At 33.5% G+C, this 10,252-nt stretch overlaps 1 pseudogene; it reads left to right on the forward strand.

The window, feature by feature from the left end:
- The first annotated feature begins 286 nt into the window (after window positions 1–286).
- LOC147389706 ((+)-neomenthol dehydrogenase-like) lies at window positions 287–4,428 on the forward strand (annotated as a pseudogene).
- The last annotated feature ends 5,824 nt before the right edge of the window (window positions 4,429–10,252 follow it).

Raw genomic sequence — 10,252 nt, forward strand, 5'->3', positions numbered from 1 at the left:
GAATTTCCATATCCAAGTACAGGGGATTTTTCTATTTAACATACTTCTCAGGGAGGTAGTATTAAAAAGTTCATTTTTGTTTTCAAACTTTGGGGGTGAGTTACATCTTATAAGAAAGTAACTCTTGAAACAAAAATATTGTCTCTCTCATGTCTCATCTGACACTTTCATTGAAAATGGCAGAAACAATTTCCATTTCTGCAACTAAAAAGTAGTAATCAGAATTTTTCTTTTTTCCGTTATTTATTTATCTGTAACACCCACCATATATAGCCTCTAACATATAATGTTTTGTATTCAGGGTGCTGCAGTTACAGGAAGCAACAAAGGAATTGGATTTGAGATATGTAGACAATTAGCTCTTAATGGAGTCTTGGTGGTATTAACAGCCAGAAATGAGAAGAGAGGTGTTGAAGCTGTTGAAAATCTCAAGAAATCTGGACTATGTGATGTTGTTTTTCATCAACTTGATTTGATGGACCCATCTAGTATTTGCTTCCTTGGCAGATTTTATCAATTCTAAATTTGGCAAGCTTGATATCTTGGTAATAATTCGATATAGATCTTTTGATAAGTTTCCATTTTTTATAATTATGTTCAAACCGCGTCTTCAGTTATTGAAAGTGTGTTTATATCTGCTTTCATCTCAAAAGATCTCTACATACACATCTCTTCATTTGAGTAAAAATTTCAACAAAAAGATAAAGTGGAATCCAATTGCTTGGCTAATTATTTTGTTCTTTTACAATGTCAGTGCTAATGAGTAGATACAAAACTGGAACTCAATGCAGGTTAACAATGCAGCCATTAGTGGAACCATGATGACATTTTAAGGAGCCAAACCAGTGGGGATGCTGTGGTAAGTCTTTGAGAAAATAGTTTATTAACAGGTTTTTGTAAGTTTTTGCTATAGAAAGGACTTATATAACTACTCTTCATCAATGCAGAGCAATTTAATGAAAGCAATGACACGAACATACGAATTAGCAGAAGAATGTCTAAAAACAAACTATTATGGCACCAAAGGAGTGACAGAAGCACTTCTTCCCTTCCTTCAGCTCTCCAAATCAGCGAGGATTGTTAATGTTTCATCCAAACGGGGCAAGCTGCAAGTACAAATACTTTTCCCTATTAGTGACATATTAGACTAACGATTGTCTTCGTATTCCTATTAGCATAACAGCTATTGGGCTAGAGATCCATCCCTGTTCTAAACCGTTCATATTTTACTTTCGATATATTAGCAAAATTACTTGATCCAAAAAGAAATTTGTGTTGGTAATTTGTAAATAAATGGAGACAAAAAAGGTCTACCTTGTTGTACTTTTCCTGCGCTTTACGAGAAAAAAAAAATGTTCTCAAGCTCATGTACTCTTAAGTTATTCACTTTCTTTCTCTAGTTGTATCTAATAGTAGTGCAAGTTATAGTATATTAATTATACAATGTGCAACTGGACTTAATTGTATCTTGGACTTGAATTAATAATCAAAATGTTGGACAAAGTGATGGGGATATCACATTAAACACATCGATATTCGTCGTGGTTTCTAGAAAATCCAAAATTAACATCTTATGTTTCTTATCTAAGCCTTCAATTTCCAATGTGAGCCATTACCTACGACCAATTTATTGTTCTAATCGTGTTGTTTCAGTATATCTCCAATGAGAGGGCTAAAGCGATACTAAGGTGCTGTTTGTTAAACTGATCAAATAAGTGCTGAATGATTATAATTGGTAAAACTGTATAAGCGCTTAATTTAAGTGCTAAAATTGTTGTTTGTTTACTGATCTGAATTGTGCTGAATTGATTCAAATTAAGCGTTGTAATCACATAAATCTGTTTGTTACTTAATGCTGAAAACTGGTAAATTGACTATATTACCTTTTTCAAGAGTTATATGTTTAAGGGGAAATTATTAATAAAATCCAAAAAAAAAATTATTTATTAAAAAAATACTAAATTTAATGAAATTCATTTTGGGAACCTAGCCGAACAAATTCTCTCTCCTCCACATCATTTAAAAAGTAAAATTTAAAATTTTTTAATTCAAATTAAAAAATACTATTAATTCAAATTAAAGAGAGAGAATATTAAATATAAATATTTCGTTAAATATTAAATATTTAAAAAAATAAAAAAGGAAAGAGGAAAATTCTCTCTCCTCTTTTATTTTTTCAAAATATTTAATATTATTTAAATACTGGACGAGAGAGAAAATTTCGACCCTTTAAGGGTCGAAATTTTCTCTCTTTAATTTGAATTAATATTATTATTTTTAATTTAAATTAATATTATTTAATTTGAATTAATATTAATTAATTTGAATTAACATTATTTAAATACGTAGATGAGAGAGAAAATAGGAGAGAGATAATATTGATGTGGGTTGCCTTATTAATTTGTGGGGTGTTTATATTATTATCCATAGGACATAAGAGGTAATATCATTTCAAGTATAAGGGCATACTTGTCCGTGTTGAAAAAGACTGGTGCTTACCGCTTCAGCAAAAAAATTAAGTGATCCAACTTCACTTAATACTTTTTACTTATTTTTCAGTAATAAGTGCTGAAAATGTGGAGTAAACAAATGTGCTGATTGTTGAAGCTGAATTGCATTCAGTATTAAGTGCTGAAATCAGTGCTAAACAAACACCCCCTAAGTGATGTTGATGGTCTCCCTGAGGAGAGAGTTGATGGAGTGTTGAATGAGTTTCTAAAGGATTGTAAGGAAGATTTGCAACAAAGCAAAGGCTGGCCTAATGCCTACTCAGTCTCTAAAGCAGTTGTGAATGCTTACTGATCGGTTGTAGATCTTGCTAAATAAATGCAGAGATAGAGATTTGAACTAAGACTTTGGACAAGTCGAATTCGTTCCACAGGGACAATGAGGATTCAAGGATTCATTCGGATAAAAATGCCAAAACAGAATTTAGAAACAAAAACAGATTAGTTTTAAAAACAAAACAAAGTTGTAGTAGAAACTAAATTGAAATCTAAACAGAAAATAAAGATTAAAATTCTAAGAGAGAGGGATTAGAGAGGTCAAGTAAACCTTTGCAAATAATCCATAGTGTAGATAAATTCTGAAATTAACTCAATCCATGGAGCAAGTCATTGCTCATGGATCGGAAGATGGATCAATTAAATTTTTGAAAGAAATTAGAAGCTATTCATGAAAATCCTAATATGATGGAGATTGCCCAATTTATATTCTGATTATTCACATAGCATAGCCATTCTTGAACTTATCTAAGTAATGGCTATCTAAGTTGGATCAGAATTATAAGTTGGATTACCTTAATCAGAATAGAATTTTCAGAATTAAAACATGTAAGCAAGAGGGAATTTAAATCTACACTAGAGGGATTAATTTGCTATGGCTTCCTTAACTTCTCTAATGAGAATTTAGCCAATCATCGCAAGAACTAAAATTGCAGAAATTAATAAAAGAGAAAAGAGAGATTGAGTAAAGAAGATGATGATTGATTAGTAATGCTCCTTTAATAGCTCTCCAAAGGATTACAAGAAGTATGAATGGATCACTCTTGAAGTTCTCACTACATTCAAGAGGTCTCTCAATAGAAAATTACAAAGAATTCTAAGAAGAAACTAAAGACAATTAAAGAAGAAAAGAGCCTAAGAGGGACCCAAGAGGGGACCCCTTCTTTGAAATCAACCCTCAAATTTATAATGTTCTTATTCGGGTAATCGGGGTGATTTAGCGGATAATTCGATTCAAATGACCCAATCAGTTACAACCACCGAAGCTTCTAGAAACTTCTGTAAAAATCTCGAGGATAAATTCCTCGAAATGACCGCGGCGCGGTCTTGGCTAGCCGCGGCGCGGTGACGTGGCGCCCAAATCGATCGATATTTTTCTAGAAACTTCCTTTCGGCCCGCGTATTGTAACCATAATTGTTATTTCTTTTGTTGGTTTCCGAATGTGCCCTTTTCACCTGAAATTAGTAACAAACTATTGTTAGTCACATTAATTTGGGATTTAATAAAATTTATTATTATTTTAAGGGAACTAGTATTTATATGATGGTAATCTCGGTGAAATTACGGTCCCAAAATGATATTATTAGGACCTTATCACTTACACAAGGATTCTAGCAAAGAAGTACCCAGATTTAAAAGCATAAATTCTATTTGTCCTGGTTATGTCAAAACAGACTTGACTACCAATACTGGGTTCTTGACTGTTGATGAGGGCGCTGAAACTCCTGTGTGGTTAGCTTTGTTAGCTGATGGTGGATCTTCTGGCCTCTTCTTTTATCGGAAGGAAGTAGTAACATTTGACTGAAAAAAATAAAATAAAGGTTTTATTGAAATCGAATAAATGTCGATGTTTGACACTTCAGTGGCTCTTCTACATGTTTGTATGTTATATTAGTTTTGGGAATCAGTTTACTTGTTCTTGAGTTTGACTCGAGCAATCCGGTGTATGACATTAATAAAGTTGCACTCAATATACTTTGTCTTTGTTCTACTTTGTGTGAAGTTCTTGGAATCCAAAGAAGCTTTCTAGAATTCTGGTTTTGCGATGAAAAAAATTGGATCTAGAAAATTTTGAAGTATTATATTTTAGTGTTGTACGTCTTCAAAATTTGGTAAAGTTAATGATGAAAAATATAATTTTAATGATATTGAATACTTATAGTAAAAGCCCAAAAAACATTGGAGAGATGCTCAAGATCATCACGCCTCATGAAGCAGATGTATTGAGTTCGAATCTCCCCTTAAGGATTCATCCCAGAAATTACCCGGTGCCTATGAGGGGAGAGACTGCATGTGCCCTCCCCCCAAGGATTAGTCAGGTGCTTTAAGAGCCCTGGAACCACTCCACTACAACACTGTCAAAAGGTTGGGAACAGCCCAACCAAATGAATGATCAGACACTACGTGAAATAGGCGTAAATTCGATGCCAAGATCTGGCTAAATTCGACAGACCTTAGCCTCAAATTTACCCCTTGTGTCACGTAGTGAGAGAAGATAATCTAGAATCTCTCTACTAGTAAATAGTCACAGAATCACTCTATTGGATAGTTCGAATTGCTCGCAACTGTGAAGTTATCCAGACTCCAAGGATGAAAGGAATCACTGAAATGCAAGTGACGTCAAGGCTCACATTACAACAATGCTCTGACACCAATTGATACAAGTAAAGGCGACACCTACATAAAGAACTAGGATGGTTTTGATACAAAATTAGAAGAACACGCAAGAAGATTAAAAATGGCTTTCCAATGTGGTTGAATCAAGATATACTGACAAAATATCTTTATAAGTGAGTCCTAAGTATATTAAGGCTCTAACAATGTCATCAAAGCTTCAAAAGCCTTTTAGATCAATGAAAGGTCTCTTTCTTTTATTTATTTTATATATAACTTAGTAAAAGCAATGTAGTATTGGAGAACCTGATGGGGTTGGGTCAATGATAAAACTAGCACAAGAGATTGATCTCTTTGGTTGTATAGTGCCCCTAGTCCACAGCAATGACATTGCTCGCTTAGGTTTTAACCTGGCCAACTTTAAAATGCTTAGTGTTAAAAGCTTATAGTTCAAGCTCTAAACATTAACCTACTTGATGTGAGAATATGTCATGATCTTGTCGGTGCGTCTACTTAGAAAATGAGAAGGGATAGTGAGACCAAGAGGTTAAAGTGGAGCCGTCATGTGTATTTGATGGAATGGAAGAGGGAGTTGAGAGTGTTTATAAAATGAGTGGTTTCCTACTTATTCTGCTGCATGTTAGGAAACTTCTATGGGATTAGGTGGTGCAACAGTAAATACTAGTGTCATCCTAAAAGTTGGGATACCTTGCGATACATAAAAAAAAATATTATACTAGCTAGAGGTCATTGATCTCTTAAACCCTACGATATATCTTCACCTATCCATGCTTGTAAAGTTTTCCAGTGTCAATGAACTGTAACCCAATAGATTTAAGTGTGTCAAGTGTGAAAAATTGAAACAACAAGGATAATAGAAAACAAAGCCTAGACTCAACCTATCAAGATTTTGAAAAGCGGAAAAGCACTTCTTTGTTTGATGTCTCAATTTTAGGGGTGACTTACCATTTCATGAGCTGAATTTGACAAATTTATGACTGTTCATTTTAATTATCAATACGTGAACGATGACGTATTCGGAGGTTTTAAAGTGACTATTTTGCATATTCAAATTTACTATCCTGTTAAAAATAGTGAAACCTGGAGGATAGTTATTTTAAAACTTCGAATTTGTTACCATTCATGTTTTGGTAATTAAAATGAGCAGTGAGCCGGAATTGTAAATTTGTGAAAAGTGGATCATGTTTTTCATAAATATCTCTAACTTTTATATAAAAAGGAGTTGTTTAATAAGGTCACTTCTGTTAGAGAAGATATGTATGCTTCATTACAATAAGCATGGGATAAACCTAGTTCAGTTATTCTTCTGAATGTCTAGAAGGTTAATATTGTCGAATCATGATAATTTGACCATCTCACGTGGCAAACTCAATCAATTACCCTGACATGGCAAGTTCGAGGAACCGTTGATATGCACTCCTCGAGATACATAGCTGAACGTTCTCATAAATAATGTATCTCATGGGAACTATGTATCCCGAGGAGCACATATCTATGATTTCCAAACTTGTCATGTCAAGTAGTCGATTGAGTTTGCCACGTGAGGTAGTCAGATTATCACGACTCTAATTTTGTTTGATCAGGTCTTGATGAAGACATATATATGCAGAGTCGTGATAATCTCACTACCCCATGCATACTCAATGGACTACCTGATGTGACAAGTTCAGGAAAAATAGATATGTCTCTTAGGGATACACGATTCCCTCGAGATACACTTTTTTATGGGGAAGTGCAGCCGTGTAACCCGAGGAGAGAAGATCTACTGTTCTTAAACTTGTGGGTGGTCGATTGAGTTTGCCAGGTGGGATAGTTAGATTAGCATGGTTCATATTGATCAATTGTAGAAATTGCTGTGTAAATGCAGAGATAGAGATGTAAAATAAAACTTTGGGTAAGTCGAATTCATTCCACAGGGACAGTTTGGATTAAAAAACTCATTCGGATAAAAAGGCCAAAACATAATTAGAAGACAGATTCTTTAAAAACCAAGTTGATTTGTAAAAACAGATAAGTAAGTAGCAACTAATTTGTAATTGAAATTAAAACTAACAACAGAGATTGAAGATATAAGGGAAAGAGCTTGGAGAGGTTAATTCAACCTTTGCAATTCATCAAAAATGCTGATTTATTCTATTTATAACTCAATCCACGTAGCAAGTCATTGCTAGTGGATCAAAAGATAGATCAAATTAAACATTGATGGTAACCAAAGAGTATTCATGAGAATCCCAAACTTAAATAAGATTAGCTGACTTATACTTCAATTCTTCACATAACATGATTGTTCTTGAGCTTATCTAAATAACAATCATCTAAGCTTGATTTGAATGTATAAGTTTGCTGATCTTATCTTAAGATGATTCTTAGAATTAACTTGTAAAGTAGAAAGAAAGAATTAAAACAACATAAGTATGATGAAATTACTTCGGCATTCTTGACCTCTCTAAGGAGAGTCTAGCCGATCATCGCAAGAGTCATATTGCAATAATAATAAAAGCAAGAAAATAATAGATGGAGAAGATAATGTGGAATAGTGCTGCAATGTGATTCCTTCTTTGATAGTCTCTCAAAAGAGTTATAATAGGTGCTAATGGATCACTCTTGATGTTTTCACTACACTCAAAAGATCTCCCAAAGAAAAATTACAGAGAATTAAAGAGAAGAAGAACCAAAAATTACAGAAGAAGCGAGTCCCTTTCTCTAAAATCAACCTTCCAATTTATAACATTCGTATTCGGGTAATCGGGTCGATTTAGCGGATGATTTGATTCGAATGACTCAATCAGTTATAACCACCGAAGCAGTTGGAAGCTTCTGTGCGAATCTCGAGGATACATTCCTCGCGATGACCATGGTGCGGTCTTGCCTAGCCACGGCGCGGTGATGTGGCACTCAAATCGATCAAGCTTTGGTTGATTGCTTCCTCTTTGCTCGCATGTTGTAATAGTAACTGTTACACCTTTTGTTGATTTCTGAATATACCCTTTTCACCTGAAATTAGTAACAAACTATTGTTAGCCACATTAATTTGAGATTTGAATATAATTTATTATTATTTTTAAGGAACTAATATTTAAACTTTGATAATCTTGGTGAAATTACGGTCCCAAAATGAAATTATTGAGACCTTATCACACTCCCAAACCTCAATTTTGCTAGTCCCTAGCAAAATTTAAACCTAAACAACTCCTCTTTCGTGAGGTTCCCGACTGCATTTAGCTTATGCAGTAAGCCCTTGAACCCCTAGGTTACTCCTAGTGGACGAGTTTGACTCGTGAGGGTTTGCAGTGAATATACCCACAAAATTCTAATATTTTAAAAAGATAACAACTTCAAAATTATTGCATATAATGCCATCACACTAGTTTTCAAAACTCCAGTCAAAGGTCTATTTGAGCGAAAATTCTTTTTACTATTCATTTTAGAGATATCTTGAGTATGTGCACCAATTTTTTATATTTATTGTAACAAAAATTTTTCGGAACAAGGTTTCCATTCTTAACTACTAAGATGGTTGGGTCTGCCTAACCTCTAACTCGAAACTGAGCCTCCTATTTGGGATTGTGAAAAGTATAAATGTTCACTTTAATACCTCTAAGGGACTTTATCTGTGATAGTCCAGTGTACTCACGTTTTTACCATTGACGGCTTTCACCCTACTGAATTATTTGGTCTCATTGAACTCTTTTCAAAATTTGCACTTTTTCAGTTCTTACCTTCACATCTTTTTACTTTTCTTTTCAATCTTTTTCATGCTTCATCATTTTTTTTTTCAAAAAGCAGGTAGCTCTTTTTAAGGTACCCAATCTAATTCTATGGTTGTTGTCTTAAAAATATCAACTACAGTTTTATTTTTCTTCTATTCAGCTAACCAAAGGACAATGAGGACAAAGTTCAGTATTTTTCAAGCTTTCCTTCTCATTCTAGACAACGAAGAAGACAACTCTTAATCCAAAATAACTTTTCCACTACAATCAGAAGTGACGAATTTTATTTTTTAAAATATCTCGTTTTTGAGGAATAATAATTTATGAACAAATTGGACATGAGCCTGATTTTTAAAAATCCGTATGATGACAGTACATACAAAATTTTTGATGAAGGTATTTTAAAAATATATTGAAAATATCATACAAAAATTGAAATGTGCTCTCCCACACCCCCAACCTAAATGTAGCATTGTCCTCAATGATTAAAGAATATAAGTGTCTTAACTCAATTATTTTATGTATGTTGAATAAAAAAGATCTTTATGTAGAGGATTGATATAATTATTGGTCGAAAACAAAAGATGTCACTTCTACTTTTATTGGTTTTGTTGGAGCGTTAGAAAGTCACTGAAAGATGTCATTTCTACTTTTAACACAAGGTCGAAAACAAAAGTAGGAGTCATTGCATTTTGAAACATATTTTTGACACAAGGTCGAATATGCAAGACGTCACGGCCTACGCCATTAGAAAGCAATCAATATTTCGTGGGCACAAACGTTTGTATTGCCCTTGGCAACTGGAGCAATTTATTAGGCCGTTTGCATTTATAAAACTATTTATGCCATTAACTTTATCCCATTGATAACATTAACCTAATCCCATTGCTAAATAAATAATTCTGGATTAACATTATATTGTGCCTGGTCTAGGAAAAACTTGTTTAAGAGTGCGTTGCACCAATTTTTTAACAAATCGGGTAAAGTATCATTTTCAATTTCTGTTATTTCAAGCCGTGACCTTTCGTTTATTAGGGAAAAAGTGCAAAACTTTAAATTTATATATATAAATATAACAAACCACAAAAAGTTGATGTTGGATTAAGGGAAGAGTCGTGATTTTCTAACTTTCCCTCTAAAAAATTCCCATCAAATCTCTCCACACGATTGTGCATAGAATCATAAATTTTTTTCGGGATCGACAATTGTACATCTCCATATTCTAAGGAAAAAAAATTATGGTTTAGCACTTTGTGAGGAGAATTTATTGGAGGGGGGGTCAATTAATCATTATTCTAAACAGAAATCACACCCCAATATTATTGATCAAGCCAACAGTGCGTATAAGTTTATAAAAGTATAAGAAATCTTGGTAATTAACATATTTTCCAGGGATTAGCAAT

This window comes from Akebia trifoliata, chromosome 12 (assembly GCF_017979445.1).
Source record: "Akebia trifoliata isolate Shusen 1 chromosome 12, ASM1797944v1, whole genome shotgun sequence".
NCBI classification, from domain to species: domain Eukaryota; kingdom Viridiplantae; phylum Streptophyta; class Magnoliopsida; order Ranunculales; family Lardizabalaceae; genus Akebia; species Akebia trifoliata.